Raw genomic sequence first — 18,593 nt, forward strand, 5'->3', positions numbered from 1 at the left:
TCTACAAGCAATTAAAAGAAGAAACATCTTATAATGCAGGCTGAGTGGGCTGTGGGTTATTAGCCACAGAGGCTAAAAATGGTTAGAGAAAGAGTATGTTAGCTACCAGGCAAACAGCATTAAACCTTGGGAGCACTGATGAATATTCATTAACGTGATGGATAAAAATCAAAACACCACTTCCTGGCAGGTCATGGGGAGTGCTGCAGACAACACAGACTGCCTTGGCAGGATGCAGTCCAGATACACAGCCTCCTCATTCCCCTGTAAATTCTACAGAAATCAGTTATTCATGGAGAGGAAACTAAAAAGGAAAAGCAACTACTTGCAACCCAGTGGCTTGCACTAAGGAAAATGAAAGGGACCAGTTTCATGCGGCGTCACTCATTAAAAGTCCTGCTCCCACCTCCCATCTACACACTGCAGCACTAATTACATCAATAAATTCAAGTCAGATTGTGATCTAATGGTGCCTTCTGGCCTTTACTATTGAGTGGGCCAGAATAAATTAAATTTAATTGCCACTGTATATACCGAGCCAAGGAAGATAGTCTGGGAAGGGTCACTGAGGGAACTTCTTGCCAAACCCCTGACCCCAGGCCAGGACCCAAAGGGCTGAGTCATTCCCAAAACTGCTTTGATTTAACAGCAAAAGGGGTAGAAACATGCACGGAACAAGTGGAGGATGTGGCAGGAGACCCATCACACAACCTGGCTCTCACACATCACATCTGGCCAAGGTCCTCTCTGCTGACTTGTGTCAGGTGGGCCCTCGTGTGGGTTTACAAAAGGTAAGCTTTATTTTTACTGCAAATCTGCAAGTGATGGCAGTCGCCTTGGCTCACCGAGAGCTCCAAAAAGGCTTCTACGCAGTAACATGGCCAAACAGGAGGAATGATGGCCACCACCCTCAGGGATGACTCCATCTCTCACCTGGGCACATTCAGAGTCATCTCAATTCGATTCTTCCCCAGCAATGCAGTATGTGGGAATTAAAGAGCAGTTGTGCCGTGAGCCCCCAGGGAGGACAGCAGTGAAGCTGGCTTTCTGCAAGCTCCGTGGGAACCACCTGACGCATTTCTGCTGCCTGCTTGCTCTGTCACATATCCATCCATGTCTGGCTTTTTTCCCCAAGGGAAGTCAGATGAGGATTGGGAATGATACAGATAGGACCTAATTAATTCCAAGACATTTGCTTTTGGCAAGCTGCAGGAGATAAAGGGAATTTTTCTTCTCTGAGCTACAATAACAAACCACTCAAGCAACCAGACAAGGGAATAAAGTCACTGTCCCTGTTACAGGCACTGGCAGCAGATAGCATAGTACCTGTGGCAACACCTTTGTCAAGCACTCACAAAGGATTCATGTTTTCTTGGAAGAAGCATTAAGTTGTACTCCATTTCCAGCGTGGGGGAAATGAAAGACTCACAACAGCTAGGAAAGCTGTCAACCTCTGTCAACCTCTCTTTGCATTTCTGGCAGGGGCTGCAAGCTGGATGATGTCCCACTGATCCCTACCACCAGCACCGGTGTCACCAACCCTTTCTCCGACCAGCTCCACCTACACAAAGGCCCACATACCCAGCTCAGGTTTCCAATTAATGCTAAAGCAAGGGCTGGGAGGTTCTGAAGATGGACACACACTGAAACAAGTGGAAATGGGGACACTGCTGTTCATAGCTGCAATCTACAAACTGGAGATGCCCATGAGATCAGCTCATCCATGCTGTGAGGCTGGGGAACAGGAGGCAAGACCTGGCCCAGGACAAGAGCCAGAGGACAGCAAAGGAGACCAGAAGGTGTCTGATCTTTCAGCAGGTATTACCCAGGTGAAAACATAATGGATTGCAAGGGCTCAGCTGCCAAAAGCTAATTCTGCTAAGTTTGAGGCTGATGCAGGACAAAAAGAGATGTTTTGCTGTGATGCAGCAGGCTACACAATAGAGACGTTTCAAGCTGAGGTTATTTCTTGAAATGAAGACAGCTTTTGGCTGTGGGGTAAAGCACTGATTATGATAAGGATCTGATCCATAGGGTCTCTAAGCAACCCAATAAAATGACAGCTTTGTAAGCATCTCTCTTTGGTTTGTAGCACCCCTATTGAAAAGTCGCCTCTTATTTAGTAAGGGTAGGTCTCCCTAAGCCCCAGGAGGCTGCCATGCAACTGTCAGAGGTCCCTGCAAGGCTCCTTGCAGGTGGGCTGGGAGGCACTGCACCACCACAGCCACATCCTGCAGTGACAGGGCAGGTATGGCAATGGCTTCCACCTGCCCTGTGCAGGTTTCCTGCTTGTGCCAGCGGCTTGGGAGCCACATCCCTGAAGGACCAGGGGAAAGCAGGGCAGGGCACTTCCTGGAGGCTGGCACTTTATCCTAGCGAGCCGTGCCAAAACCCTGCACGAGTGTCACAATGGCATTTCAACTGTGATAACAGAGCTTGGGGCAAGCAGAGCAGCAGGGACACATCCCTGGCTGTGACAGATCCCAGCCCTCCTCCTCCCCTGACCCCTGGTTTGCCCTGCTTTCCCCCCCCAGCAGTGATCTTGTCTGTGCCTCCACAATACCGTGCTACCATCGCCGCTGTGGTACGAAGCAACAGAGAGGTGCTTTAATCCCAACACCTTCCCCTCCTGTCCATGTTGCTCAGCTGGATTTATGCAGCTTGTTCTAAAAAAGCCACAGAGGGCGAAATGAAGCTCTGGGTAGGAGTTAATCCAAGCGCTCCTCGCAGCCACTCCCTGTTATGCTGAACAGCCATAAAACACAGACGAGGGAGGGTGCGGGGAGGCAACGCTCCCTTGGAAATACAGTGCAAAACCAAAAGGGAAGAAAAAAGAGAAGAGCGGCAGCCGCAGCTGGCACAAACACAGCAGCCCGGCTGGGATGGGATGCTTTCACATCTCCCCAGCTCCTGGAAGCCCGTGTACCCCGATGAGAGCCACCACGGCCAACCAAGGACTCCACGTGGGCTGCAGTGAAAGGATGCAGGGAGTAAAGTGAGCTGAAGTTTGTCCCCACCCCCCTAAAAAAAAAAAAAACAACACCAACCCAAAATCGCCCAGAGCAGTGCTTAAATGAAATCAGCCATTAGGAGAAAATTGGACCCTGGTGTCGCTTCCGCCTTTGCTTTAAGGAAAGGAGAGCAGCAATTACTGCTTGCATATTCAGCAGCCTCCTTGGCAAGCTGAATTAGCCTGCGTGGAGCAACGTGCCTGCAACCGATGCCCCAGTGAGCTGGTCTGGAGCCAGCACCCGTATTGCAGAGCTGCGGTCTGCAGCACAAAAATACCCAGAGAGGGCACAAACGCATGCAAAGGAGTGTGCACGCTCCTCTTCACACCCGCCTCCAAACCCACACGGGAGCCAGGAGCTAAATCATCAAATATGAATATTAGCTTGCTGTTTTTCTGGCTCTTCTCCCATCCCCTCCCCAGTCAAGAATACAAGATCCCAAGCAAGCTCTTTCCCAACAGGGAGCTTTATTTCAGCGTGTTTCACAAGGTGAAACTGCTTTTGTGCAACCATGGTGACACTTGCTGACCAGCTCTGCCAAACCTTGACCGACTGCAGCATTTCTGTCATGTCAAGCCCTGGAGTTTCGGTGCAGCGTGGGATGCTCTGATACTTCCCCAGCGCTGCAAAGCGGCCTTGCTTGCTGGCAGTGGTCAGGAGGGGTCCCCAGGGTGTCCCGGACGCTGTACCGCTCATGACAGCACACCTAAGGCAGAAGTAGGGCACCCAGAACATTGCTCCTGTAGGTTAACCCATCCCACTGCTAAGCAATGCAGCAGCCTTCCTCAGCGCTCTTCCTCAGCACGCTCTTCCTCAGCGCTCTTCCTCAGCACAGCGTGGTGCCCACCGGATCACACAGCGCAACTGCTGTGTTTCATTTATTGGCATTCCTCCTTTACACTTCAGAATCAAGCCCTTCTTTGGATGAGCAACTCAAGACACAGGACTGCATCCGTGGGAGCCACCTCTGCTCCCAGCCCAGCAGACCTGAACCCATCCCCAGGACACAGCCTGGCACAGCCCCAGTGGTTTCTATTAAAAGCAACCAGGCGGGCTCCTTGGCCACAAACTCCCACGCAGACCCTGTTCTCAGACACAAAGCTGTTTCCACGCACAGACCGCATAGGAGAGGAATGTTTATGTTTGGCTGAAATACGTGCGCGTCGGCAGGACCACAGTTTTGACGTTGGAGGAGAGAGAAAGACAGAAAGGAAAGAAAAAGAAAAACCTAACAACCACAAAACACTTGGCCAAAAAGCCTTGAACTATTTGATGATGGGCTCTTCCCATGAACCCACCTGTGAGATGAGATGGGGCAGAGCTTGGGAGCTCCCCTGCCCTGTGATGCCACTGCAACACCTTTGGGGGCCGTGCTGCACTGTTGCAGTGGGCCAGCTGTGCATCAAGCACAAGGGGACACGGCCTTACTGCTATCAGGGAGCACTGGCTGCCAGCAGGAGCCTGACTCACTGCAAAAATCACAAGAGCCTTTAATTCCCAGCACAAGCAAATCTCAAATTCTTCAGTCTCATAGATTTATATACATATATACTGCTGCCAAATCCTAAACTACCCCAGATCCTCCTCCCTCTTTCCAGAGATCCTCTTGTACTCCACAAACCTAAAAAAAGAGCGTTTTGCATCTCCGATTTTCACTCATGCTGCACACCCCCAGTGCAATAGCTGCACCATGCCCTGATTTTGGCAGGAGCTCACATAAAAAGCGTTCACTGCTTTCTGTGTTCCTTCCTCTTATTGTGGCATTCATCATAAAACGAGGCACACATCTGGGCCTGTTGCCTTGCAAGAAGATGTTTTATTCTGCTCCTGGCCAAATGAGCTTGCAGAGGCATTTTAGAGACTGGATGGTGAAATTCAGATTGCAGCATGAAATATTAAAGCAGCTTTTTTCACTAAGCCAGTACACAGTTATGTACGGGGATGTATAATATGACAAAAAAAAAAGCCTGCTTTATTCTATCTGACAGTGCTAGTCACAGAAAAGAGCAGCAGCTCCCGTGCAAGCACTTGCCCAGCAACAACACAGCAGTGAGTCCCTTCTCCAGCACATGAGCAAGGAGCACCCAGCCCCACAAAGCACAATGCTGCAATCTGCTCTTCTAGGGAGAAGCATCCCCAGGGCACAGCGAGACATGATCTGCCTTAAAACTCCCCATCCTCACAGCAGCGTCATCTGCTTTGGCAGCCCAGCAGGAATGCAGAGCAGGGGATGGATGCTGGCTCTTGTGGGACCACCTCTGCCCCACAGACAAGGCTGGGTGCAAGAAGATGCCTGCTGGGTGCTCACATAGTCCCTCACTCCACCACCACTGCAGGGATCGATGCTGCTCAATGCACAGATGCATGTGACTGGGGAAGGTGCTGCTGAAGCAAAACTTGGCTTAATTTTGAAGGTTTAAAACCAAACCTTGCAGAGACTTTCCCAGCCAACCATACAGCGAGCAGTACAGTAATACCAAAAGAGTTCACCATTAGAAGAATAAACCTAAATGGTGCTGAGCTCGATGTTGGTGCCAGATCCTCTCAATGGCTAGAGACCACTTCCCACCGAAGTTTCATCAGATCAGCTTGGGCAAATGCTATTTATTTCAGGAACAAGGACAACAGGCAGGTAACCACAGACAAGACCCAGTTTGGGAACCTAAAAGAAATATATATATACGTTTCCTAATACTCACTAGGGTGCTAAGTGACCCAATTCTACAAAGCAGACACATGCCTTTTTCCAGCAGATGGGCAGATCCATGGTCCTTCTTTTCCAAAAGCAAACATGTAAACACATGGGTTGGTGGTGGGAGGAAGAAATATTTTTTCCCATTACAGCTTCACTGAGCAATCTGGAGCAAAAGGAAGCCCTCATTCTCCTCCTCTTCCTCCATCCCAGCTCCACTCTCAGCATTCAGTGCTGTCACAACTTGACATCCAGTCCTGCTCCATTTCCACCCCTGGTTCGGTCCAAATTGGGAAGAAATATACACACCAAGCTAATCACCACCACCACGAGGCTGATAACACGGGGACATGAAGCCCTCCCCAGGTTTCAGAAGCCTCCCAGCACAGCAGGACTGCACTGCAGCCAGCCACAGCCTCGTCTGCCAGAAGGAAAGCTCCTCTCTCAGTACTGCTGTGCTTACCCCAAAGGATGTGGATTTAAGTCACTGCATTTCTGAGATCAGTGCAGGCTTCAAGCACTTACTTTGATGATGCAAACCTTTTGTCAATAGGCTCAGTAGGCTGGCAAGTGGGGAGAGAGGAGATGCATTTCCTACTCTTGGAGGATATCTGTTTGCCAATTAGCCTTTTCCTGGAGAATAACAATAAAAGCTTTGCTTTATTTTAGTTTCTTCCCTCTCTCCCCCCTCCTGCTTCTCCAATGAGTATGTGGACTCTAACTTTGATTTATCATATGCAAAGCCTCACTGCTGAACTTTCCATTTCACTGCTCCCTGTTTCAGCAGTAATCCCCAGGGTGAGACAGGCTCTCCCACTGCAGAACCGGGGAGGAAGGAAGGCAGGTTTTTCCTCTCTTAAGCTCCTTAATTAATCTGGCATTGCACGCAGGGTTTTTGAAGCTGTTCAGCAGCAAACACCTGCAGTACAGCAGCTCAGCAAAGGCTGGGGCCACCTCCACGGCAAGGAATCGAGGAGCTACCAGCTGAATCCCCACTGGCCAATCCAGGGCCATGTTTGGGGATTTTCGGATTATCCATGCTTAAGGTGAGGCTACTAGAGCTGCTGGTATTTACATAACTTGTGGTGTGCAGCAAGCTCGTGTTTGCTCTTTCAAAATGGAACTGGACTGAAGCTGCCATAAACAGGAGACCATACTGAAAGGGGCCCTGAAGGGCAGATCTCTGAGTAGATTATTAAACTTCTGGTGCAGAAAGTGCCCAAAGCCAACGAAACAGATTCACTGGGTCTATCAATAGCCCCGCACGCCACGAGCCATGTGATATCCTTATTTCCCTTTAAAGATTTTAAAATACTGACATTAATCTGGAATTATTTTTGCCCCCAAAGTACAAAGCTGGGGTCGAGAATTCCTTGATGAAAATGTCTGATAGCAGAAATTCCCCACCAGCAACTCACAGCACTGATACCTCCCACTGCTTCAGCAGACGAAGGCCGGAAAATAATATACGTGAACTCGCATCGACATGACATGATGCTGCACAACTGCACCAAAATGGCTCGGGGGAATGAGGAGAGCTCCAGCACTGTGTCTGCTCCTCGCCAGGCTGGTAAAAGCAGCAGTTTCTATCACCTTACACTAAAAGACCGTTTGCATTTGAACATAAAGGAAAAAAAAAACTAGATTTTTTTTTAGATTTTCTTTTTAGAGCCATTAGAGATGCTCAAGCCCACTTCCTTATAACTCAGCGCTGCCTGCTCAAGGCACACCACTTGCACTGTCCAACTATCCTCCCGCTGACTGTGAAGAGCAAGGGCTTGCTTTGAGCCTGCCCAACCCATCTGCTGCCAGAGCTGGGCTGAGCACTGACCCTTCCCCAGCACAGCATCCAGACAGAAGCATCCACCCAGTGAAAATCTCAAGGGGATGCATTTAAAAATCAATACTAGGCATTTAGGTGCTTAATCCAGGAAAGTATCAGCATCAGCAGTGTCGATATAAACCAGATTTAAGCACAGCGGGTACATGCACAGGCTCTGCTTTTTTGTGCATTGATTTAACCAAATCTGTCTTTTCCCCCAACATTTTCCAGTCCAAATGGGGTATCAATAGCACTGCTGACGCTTCAGGCGTGGTCTGCCTCATCTCTGGAGCCTCTCTGATGCACTGATGCTGTTTAAAAACCAAACCTCCATGAGCAAACACTCCCAGCAGGGACCCAGCCCTGTCAACCTCCCCCCAATGAAGGTGCAAAATCACAGTGGCAGCAGCCATCTCCCCACCAAGGTTGCATAGCAAAGTGTTGGGTTTGTTTGTTTTTGCAGGTTTTCACATTGCAGTCACCATAAGTCACAACACTGAAGTTCCCATTCCCTGTTGATATTTACATAATGATCTCCCTTTTCATTAAAATTGGGAAACAAGCAGCCTTAGAATTGCAAGGAAATGCTTGAAAACGTGACCCAAGGGTACCCTAAGAGGCTCAGACGCTCTGAGAGAAGATAAACTTAAAAGCTTCAAATACAGTTATCTTTTGGAGATAAGATAGCAGAATTTGGTGTTCCTCTATTTGGGACCTGCCACCCCACAAGCACAAAGACACCTCCCCAGCCACTGTGGCAGGCACAAGAAAGGCACAATATCTCCCGTTTCTGCAAGGATATGGCACTGTGCTCTGCCCTCCCCCATCACCCAGTCTTCAGCACTACAGACAGACCTCACTGTCACCACTCTGCTCATCTCCACACATCCTCAAACCACTCCTAAAGCTCTTGGCCTCTTCTGAATTTGCACTACAGATACGTTAACTCTTGGGGTGGGAGGCTGCCACTTCTCTCCATCAGCACCAGCTCAATTAACTCAGAACCCAAGGCAACAAAGCCTCCAGCTGTGGTGTCCCTGTTCATCGCGTGGAGTGGGACCAGATGGCCTTTAAAGGTCCATTCAAGCTCAAACAATACTATATTCTGTGGTTCAATTTGAGGGTTTCCAAGCCCTGGTGGGGGAGGAGGCCTTCAATTCTGCCCCCATACAGCCTCGTGCTAACACTGGTGATCAGGGATGTTCCCTCAGAGCTCACCTTCCCTCCTGGCTGCAGGATGATTTACCAACAAAGAGAAAGACCCCCCCCCAAAAAAAACACTGTATGTATTTCTTCAATTTCAATGTATTCCTTTATCAGCTCTGAAGCTGAAGCAGCTCTTGTGGAGAAGGACGTGACTGAGTTTCTGGCTGCAGCTTTCCACTGACCCCAGACAACGCAGGGCCCAGCAGGTCTAACCAAGCCCGAAACCCAGTGACCTGAGCTTTATTCCTCCATTTGTGCTTCATCATGCCCGGGATAGGAGGGTCAGGAGCCGGCCAAGCAAACGCTGCGAGCAAGGAGAGCGGCGCTCACTCAGCTCACAGAGCACTTAATGGCCGTGAGAATAATAAAAAGTAAACCAGCAAAGCGTGCGGAGACGCTGCTGTCTGGCTTGGGGACTGCAATGGAGCGAGAGCATCTGCGCCCAGTGCCCACCTGTAAAGCTTACAAGGCTCAGCCATGAGATGGAGGTGCCACAAGGGCTGGCAGGGGGAGGCTGCTCCGGGCCTGGTTCCCAGCACCAGGCCATGCTGGGGAGACCCACGGGGCCTCTGTCCCACCCTCTGCTATCAAACAAGCCGGCATCTACCTCCACCTCAAAGGGCTTTCCTCTGTGTCCAGCCTCCTTAGCCCGTTGCTCCACATTAACACCGTGGTTCGGCTGTCCTACACATACACTTGGAGAGGGAACTATGCTGAGATCATTTGCAAATTTATGGCTGACCACGAGGGAAGGAAATGCAATGGCTCTGGGATAACGAATCTATGGAGTGTGTTCCAGCACAAGAGCTGAAATGTCATCGTGGGAGCTTGCAAAAGCTGCACGCTAGATTCGGGTGTGTGAACACTCCTGCTTCACTCCCCCACAGCCAGAGATCACCACAGGAACTCAACACACCCTGAAATAACTCCCTGTAATGAAAAAAGTCTTCCCAAATCCCAACAGTGCAGGTTTTTTGAGCTAGCAAGAGCTACCTGTCCCCATCACCTGCAACACTGCAGCTGCCAGAGTGGGGAGAGGAAGAAAAAGCACCTTCCAGACAACCACAGGCAACACTGTGGAGCTGAGTGCCTCGTGGGGGAGCAACCCCTCATCACCAGGAGCACCTGAGGCACACCGACACCTTATAAATTAGATTTCAGCAGTTCTACCAACATGTCACATGGATGGGGAATGCATGCTATGCAAATCCAGCCTGAGACTGCTCCCTGCCTAATCTAGCTTTAGATTCAAATGCTTATTACCATGGCATCTAATTGGGTAACACGTACCAGGGAGTTTTAGTTTGGGCTCCCAGTCCTTTGTCTGTGTTATTATTAGGGAAAATAAGGCACTGCATTTAAAATGTAAACAGAATAAAGCATAAAAATGTATTGATATCTACCAGTAAAAAGCAAGCAGATACACAAACATTTGTCAGCTCACCTACAGTACAATGAGCACCGACTCCTGCTCACACCCCACTGTATCCCCCTGGCAGGTCTTGGGGAGTTCTCCCTTTCCCCTGTGAAACATAAGGCCAAGCAAAGGTCTCACACGCCCATGCAGAACTCATCTGCTAGCAGATTGTTCCCAGGAGCACCAAGCTTGTCTGATTCCAGGTTAGCAAAGCACCTTACAGATGCTCCGGGCACCCAGGCCAGGGCCACCAGAGCCTAGGTAACGTGCTCCAGTCAGGAGACATCATGCTGGTTTGGGGAGGATGGGGGTCTCTTGCTGCAGGGACCCTGTGAATGTCATTCCCAGAGGTCATTGCCTGTCTGTTTGCTGGCAACAGCCACGTAGCAGGTTCACACTGTGATCAACATCCTCTCCATCCCTACCTGCACCAGGCACGGTGATTCATTTCATTTCCATATCTGCTGAATACAGTTGGTCTGTCCAAGCTGTATGCCACCTCCAGTACCTCCAGGATACAACCAATACCCCAACTCTCTTCCCCACCGTGTAGCCACGACTCAGCTACCATTAAACAACAGCTGTTCAGCCTGCCATGGCAAATGGCACACAGACCTGCCACTAGCTCCAACAAAGAAGTGCAAAAATTGTTACCAGCCTCTGAAATCACTTATAAGACTGCACTGACCTTGCTATGCGAAAGAAACCACACCTGGTGGGGGTAGCAGCACCACGAACACCAGAACTAACAAAGACGAGGTTTGTGCTGGTGAACCTATGTCATATAAACTATGTTTATATTAAGGCTGCAAGATGAACTTAGATTTATTAGACAGCAGAGAATACATGTCAGCAAGCATTTTCCCCCTGCAACACCTACGTGTCTGTGCAGAGTCCTGCAGTGTGGGCTCTCCGGTGTACCGTAATGCATTAAACCCAACTCAAGCACTCTTTATGGCTTGGATGTTCATAACATTTATGCTTGTTCCCTGGCATCTGGTACAGGCTGAATTTTCATTCCATCCCCTCCCTTAATAAAAACCTCCACAACACCCTTCTAACACAATGCCTGTTTTGACAAAACTTGTAGCAGCTCCCCATATTGGAGATGAAAAGAGAGGACAAAATCAGCCAATGGAATTAACGAATTATCAGCAGAGGGGGAGGAGGCACAGATGTACAGGGCAACGTCAAGGCTTCCTTTCATTAGAAAGCTGCTAAAACTATAGCTTAACTTTAAAAGATGCACGTTATTACTGTGAAAAGCAAAGCAGCTGATGCTCTGCCTCTCAGGCACACGCGCTCTGTGCTTCATAACTTACTGATCAAATATCCTAATGCCTTGCAAAGAGAAGAAAAACAAACCCAAAGGAATCGAAGGCTGCAGCTTAGAGTGTTTTCACAAGCCTTTTCAGAAACCAAGCTGGATGGTGATGGCTGTTGGGGCTGTCCCTCTGACTGTGCCTCATCACCTCCTCCAACTCACAGCAGCACCTAGAGAAGATGTGGGTGACTTTTCTTCTGTGCTCCTGCAGCTGAGGTGACAGCAGGGAAGGTCAGATGTGGTGGAGAGATCTCCTCCTCCATGATGCCCAGCCCATGGCACAGAGGGAAGAAAGTCTTTGCCAGCCTCCCACCCAAGGACATGGATGGAGGTGCTAGCTGGGGTTCCTTCTGAAGGAACACAAATATATTTGCTTGGCCTTAGGGCCTGAACACCCCAACAAAGTCATACTCCTTTGTGAGCTATAAAAACAGAGCTGACATTCCTATGTTGACACTCAGTACCACTTCTGAGTTCAGTTCCTTCCTCAAGATGACTGTCTCAGAGAGGATCCTTCATCCCACTACAGCACAGCAAACCACAGACAGTCCACATACTCATATATTTCCAAGGGAAAAAAACATAGTCCAAAGCCTCCAGTGCTGCATTTTTGACCATTTGTTGTGATGCTGTGGGTAACACACATGTGAAGAGCATGGTTTGCTCATGGAGAAACAGAATGGCAACCTATCTGAGATGTAAAAATAATATAACGAATAAGTATATTTAGATGTATAACCCCACAGCAGCTTTATTTACAGGGATGCCAATCACTTTTACACAGATATAAAACGGGCTGGCAGAATGCCTTCCACTATACCCAGAAACCCATCTGTAACAAATCTAAGCCGTGATATCCCCGCATACATTTGGCCAAACAATAACACTGCCTGCCATCTTGACATCAAATGTACAGATGGGCTGGGGGAGCTCTCCAAACCTGCCACGCAGCCATAGATGGATGCATTTCGCTTTTACCTACTATAAGCCAGTTGGAGAAAGGAGGAGATGAAAGAAAACCAGTTCCCATCTGGGCTGTGTGAATGCTAATATTAATGCGATGCCAACTGGAGAGCAGGCCAGCCTTCAGCTGGGGACAGGTGAACCGCTTTCAGCACCTCTCACTGGTGAAATTGGAAGCAATTGCAAACAAAAACAGACCCACTGGAGCTCTGCAGCACCTTTGAAGGGAGGGATTTAGCTAGGGCACTTCTGTACAGCCTTCTCAATCCACCACTTGAGACACAAAGCTAGGACAGAGGAAGATGCATGAGAAATTAACTGAGAGCCATCACTCGGCTCTCAGTCTCAAAGCAGACAAGATTTCTCCTGCTACTCCTCCTCTACCACCACTGTCCAGCATCTTGCAGCTTTGTCTAAAGCCTGCAGATGTCAAGGGGGGAGGTGGCCATTTACTTCTATGGGTTTAGCATTGCAGCTAGCTGAGGATGCAAGCCCAGCACACACCAACTACTCATACTGTCAGATGAGTTTGGGGGATTTGGTTCTTTTTACCATCTGGAGAAGAGCTTTCATTCTGAAAATTCACATCTACTTCACAGGAAACAAAGCCAAACTGTTCTGCATCCCAGCAGGACTTGTGGGATCCAGTCATCTCAGGCATTGGGTGACAGGGGCACGACTCCACATCAGATACAGGCTATGGGTAACAGCACCCTCACCTGTGGAGGTCACAGCACTCTGGCAAATGCCAAGGCCAAAAATATTACTCTGGAATATCACTTCGAGTGGCTCTGTGAACAAACCCAGCATTCACTTTCAACACTTAATCAGCACATGATTTGTATAAGCTGAGAAAGGCTCTCTCACACAGCCTGACAGCATTATTTGACAGATTCCTGCCCTTGCTCCTTACATTATTTATGAGAAAACAACTCCCAACAAACGCGATCGCCTTCTAGTTCAGTGAGTAGATTTACCTGTCCCTGCCTTGGGGACAAAGCAACACCTCACGGTCCCCTTCTGTCCTGATTCCATTACAGCGTTATGCTACAAACAGTTTACAGGCTGGCATTCGCTCTGATTCATGCTCGGAAGTAAATATGTCTAAAAAAGTAATTGATGGCAAGGAAAAACAGAAACACAACAGCAGTTTTTTCACTCTCAAAAAGAAAAAAGCGAGGGTAAACAACCAGACACAAAGCCACGACATCCTCAATTCAAATGTTTTCCAAAACATTTCCAAATGTTTTCCAAGGTTTCCAGTCGAAGCTTTTCACAGCTAAGCTGCAACGCCATCAGAGCCCGGGGCAATGTTTGCAGCTCAGGATGTATTTCAGCATCGTACCGCAGTGCGTCGGGGCCGCGCACTGGGATGGCTGGCAATGCCTTTTGGCAGCATGCTTGCCAAAAAACACCCCAAACTCTTACGTAGAAAACACAAGGCTGGGTTGGATGGGGCCCTGGGAAACCTGATCCAGTGCCCGATGTGGTGGCTGGCAGCCCTGCCCGCAGCAGGGAAGCTGGAACTACACGATCTTCAAGGTCCTTTCCAACCCAAGGCATTCCACGATTCTGTGTTGAAAAACCAGCATTTCAAAGGAAAACTGTCACACAGTCACTCAGTAGGGCATCTTCCAGCATGATGGAGCTTGACTGCCACATGGATATTCAATAAGTGAATAGCATCTTTTTCAACTTGCTTCTGGACACAGTCAAGCCCAAGAGCAGGCTGCTTTCCGAAGGAACCCTATCAACCGTACTTGGGCTTTGGATTAGACCTTCTGTAGAATAGAAAAAAGCCTTGCTCGAGGATGATAAAGTCTAGACACCACAATATATTTTCCATCTGATGCAGCAAACCTAAAAAGCCCTCCCTTGATCTCAGACTGCCGCGATCAAAGCCATTATCCCATTCGGAGCCCTTCTGAAACCTTAGCTTCCAAATGTGCAAGTTATTTTTAAAATCTAAACCAGGCCAAGCCTCTTGTTTGGAGTTTTATGAGGAAAACGGGGTATGCGTGTCCCAGTCCTCCCCCCTGCATCTGAGAGTGGCTGGCGGTCAGCCCGCACATGGGGAGGCTACATGGGAGGACGTGGGCTGTGCCCCCAGTGACAGTCATGGGGCAGGGGGATACTCTCCATCCTGGATTTAGATGCAGGATTTTGGAAGGCAAACACCCTATGTACCCCCTTCCTGCAATCTGTGTCTGTCTTCGGCATCCTCCATCACATCTTTCATTTTCCCTGGTGAATCTTTTGCTCAACTAAGCAGCTTCTGCAGCAGTAAAGCTGCAAACAAGATGAGCTGCCTCTTTTTGATCCTACTATCAGCCTGACCTCTCCCCAGACGCCACCCAAGCAGACTGGGATAGCCACAGGCAGGTATGGAGAGGATGGTGCTTAGAGACCCTTCATCCTCACTGACATCTGGGATGTCAGTGCACTACATACAGCACTACACACTGACCATCACAGGCGCTTTGGGAGGTGTCATCTGAAATCACAGAATGATTTGGGATGGAAGGGACCTTAAAGCCCACTCAGCCCCATTGAACCTGGCCACGAGCACTGCCAGGGATGGGGCACCCACAGCTTCTCTGGGCAGCGGTGTCAGCATCTCACCACTGACAAATTCCTTCCTTATATTCAAAGGATTTACAGTTAGTGTGAAAAAGAGATGGACTTTGAGCTCTGCCCCCTCATACACAAGTTTTGCTCGATCTCCTGAAGCTGAGCAGATGCTGACGGCCCCACTTCACACGCACATCAGCCCCTTCCTTTCATGGGAAGGCAGCGAGCAAAGCCACGCCACGCATCCGTAATCCTTGACAGGAGCTAATTAAAGCGCAGTTACTGACCTCAGGACAGAAGCCAGCCAGAGAAAATTTATGGTGTGCATCACACAGGCAAACGGAGGAGCTGATCGTAACGGCAGCTCCTGGCTTTAAAAGGCTGCAGGAGCACATCCATCACTGGCAGCAGCGTGCCCGTGACCCCAAGGCTCGCACACAGGCTATCTGACGCGATGAATTACATGGCCGACGAGCCAGCACTGCAGCCCCTGACTGCTGGCACAGTTTCCCAAGAAAGTAAAACCAAGAGTAAAAGGCAAATTATTGAGACCCATACGTTGTCCTCGGGGCTGCTGCCAGCCCTGCCTGCCCCGCATCGCTCTGGCCCCGCTGCACAAGCTGCTCTTGGGACTGCAGTGATAAATATTAAAGGAAAAAAAGTCACATTGTTGATTCATGCAAGGAGAACTCTGGTTTTTATAACATCACTCAGTTAAGGAGTTGATGGTGGAACTATAGAAGGGAAAGGAAAAGCCCTTCATTTCTCCAAAACGACACTGAGTAACAGATCCTGCCAGTTAACTGGGGTGTACACGAAGGCTTGGCTGTAAGCGAGGTCATTAAGCTGGTGGGTTTGTTAAGTGCCAATCAAAACAGGCACTGCTCTGATCACTGCACGAGGCGCTGGGAAGCAAACACAGTGCTCAGTTAAACTGGTGATACCCAGGGAAAATCCTTCCAGCTCCCCCTCCCCCTCCCCAAGGGTAGCATCCACCCCCAGTTTTATTTTATGATGTACTTACACAAGCAGCATGACAGATAACTTGGAGGAAATCAGATGCTTAATGATTAAGCGACACTTAGGCAGCACTCAGAAAGATAAATACGCCCTTTGGAAACCCTGCAACAGAAACAGAAGGTATAAACAGACAGTAACTAATTATTCTGATTAAATCTTGGAAGACCTGAAATCACCGACCCAGCCAGGCTGCAGCAGAACAAAGCCAGTGTGCTCCTGGGCCGCTCGCAAAAATAAGTCACACCCTTTCCAAAAGAATTCGCCAAAATAAATGCGAGTGTTTTTTGTTTGTATGCCAATAGGAAACCTCTACAGTACCCTGGAGGGGATCCGTCACCATCAGCTAAAATTAGGCATCAATGAAAGCAAAGCGGGTAAGCACGGGTGGTTCCAGCATGCGCCTGCACGACGACACTCCCACGACTCGCTTCAGAGAGGCACACTGGGCTTTTATCCCCTAGAGGCCACTGAAACTGAAAACAGAGCTTTTCTGAATTAGAAGAAATTCAGGATAGTAACTAAGGTGTGTTCCTGGATTGAAGGGACGGGCTGGGAGTCGTGTCTTAATGCCGAGCTGCCCCGATGGGATGTGGTGCGACGAGGTGGGATGGGATGCTCAACGCAATGGGATGTGCTGCTGCTTCTCACCACCAGCAGCTCGTCTGCCACCACGGGCCTGATCTATCCTGGTGCCAAGTGCTGGGAGCCTCTGCTACAGCAGATACTGCACCCAGAACAAGGGAAGGAGACGTGCTCGGCAGACGATGCTCAGCTCCCCTCGCCTTGGTGGAAAAACATCGTTTTCCTCCCCCCTTCCTCTCCACCCTCCTCCTGCCACATTAAATACCAGCAGGCCTCAGGGGAATATTTAATCTCAAACCTCAGTAATCAATCAGTTCACCCTAACGCATGAGAAAGAGTCACAGCAGTAAGCATCAAATCCCATTTCTACCCAGCGATAGCACGTTTTAATTACGCACACAAAATGAGCCCTTTAACAGAAATCCTCATCAGATGCCCCCCAGCCTCGGGGTGGTGGGTGGGGAGGGACACAGTGCCAGGGGAGGAACATGGGGACAGGGGGAGGGAGGGGAGGAGAAACCACTGTGGCATTTATTTGAAATGACAGTTTCACAGGGCTGCTCTGGTTTGTGGGGGGGCACGGTAACGCTTCATCTCTCCCCGGCACCGCTCGGCCACGTCCCGAGTGGCACAGCTCACAAACAGTGATGTGAAACACGTATCTATTTCAAATACAAACACACGCACAGGCTTCTCTAATACGGAGGAACAAAAGAGGGGACGTCCTGCTGAAACGTGCTGTGTCGCTCAGCTGCTCTCTGCAGCGACGAAGGAAATCAGAACCAGAGCCCACGCGCACGCCTGCTCACCACGGTGAGTTTTTGGGAACATCTCTGGATCCCAAACGCCAGTTCCGAAGGGTCCAAACCGCCGTGAGGAGGGGGCAGAAGACACCTCCTTGGGGTCCTGGAGGGGTTTTCCAACCTTAGTGGGTCTACGATTCTAACCACTGCTCCACCTCTGCTGGACCACGATGCTCAGACCACACCAAAAAAGCTCAGGTTTGGGGATGGCGGCCTTATCTTTGACTTCACACGTAGCAAAGCCATGTTTTCAAGCCCTCGTTTTCCGGGCAGGTCCCGGACAGCAGGCTCCTTATGCAAACATGCACGTACCGCTTTCCAAAGACGCACGCTGCCCCGTTTGCAGGAGCGGTTTTCGGAAGGGGACGTGGTGTGGTGCAACAGGAATTTTCCAATTCCTCCCAACAGGAAATGCCAAGTTGAGATCCGAAAGGCAGATTTACCTGCGACTGAGATTCCTGTTACCAGTTCCCTTCAGAAAGCAACCGCTCCCTCCCCCCCCTTTATTTTTGGCACCGGTTTCCCCGAGACTTGTAACATCAGGAATTGCTTGGCACAGGGACAAATTCCTCAAGCTCCACACGCATACCTAGAACAGCTATTTCAGCCTGAAGAGCAGGGCTTCGTGGGGCTGTTGGGGATGGAGATGCTCGGTATCTAGAGCAAAGCAAACCTCCCAGGCACAGAAGCAAAGATGGATTTATTGATTCATGGAAAACGTCCTTATGAATTACTTCATTCAGATTAACAGGACAAAACAAAATGAGGGCTATCTGGTAGAGGCACTGCGAGGGCTTCAGTCCCAATTTCAGTCCCCTCCTGTGGGGGAAAACATGCTTTGAAACAAGATGTTGCTATCAGGGCTTCACGAGCAGCCAGGCTGGACCTAGGACATCCACACAAAGACAAGGTAGATGCAGCAAGGTGAAGCTGCCTTTTGTAGGAGCAAGAGCAGCTTATTAAGACTCAAATTGCTGCCCATGGCTCCAAATCACCTTCTGGAACCGTTTACCAAGCTTCCTATTTTCAGATCATCTGCCAGTTTTTAAATCAGCATCCATTTGAGATCTATTTTTGAAATAAGCAGCAAAGAGGGGAAGGAAGGATGGATATCACCTTGCAGGACCGTACCTCCACAGGTGCTGCAGGAACGTCATTTCCTCTAACAAATTTCCCTGCTGG

At 49.4% G+C, this 18,593-nt stretch overlaps 1 protein-coding gene across 2 annotated transcripts in view; it reads right to left on the reverse strand.

Moving 5' to 3' along the window:
- Positions 1 to 18,593, reverse strand: part of DAAM1 (dishevelled associated activator of morphogenesis 1) — a 76,981-nt gene that overhangs the window by 48,742 nt on the left and 9,646 nt on the right. The window contains exon 2 of one of the 2 annotated variants that reach the window (XM_065747727.1): positions 16,031 to 16,128. The exons of the other annotated variant lie outside the window; for it this stretch is intronic. The gene's annotated coding sequence lies outside the window, so the exon portion shown is untranslated. The remainder of the gene's footprint in view (positions 1 to 16,030; positions 16,129 to 18,593) is intronic. 2 annotated transcript variants of the gene reach the window in all.

Source organism: Cyrtonyx montezumae, unplaced genomic scaffold (genome assembly GCF_038088225.1).
Source record: "Cyrtonyx montezumae isolate F1298 unplaced genomic scaffold, pur_monq_1.0 scaffold_10, whole genome shotgun sequence".
Lineage (NCBI taxonomy): Eukaryota > Metazoa > Chordata > Aves > Galliformes > Odontophoridae > Cyrtonyx > Cyrtonyx montezumae.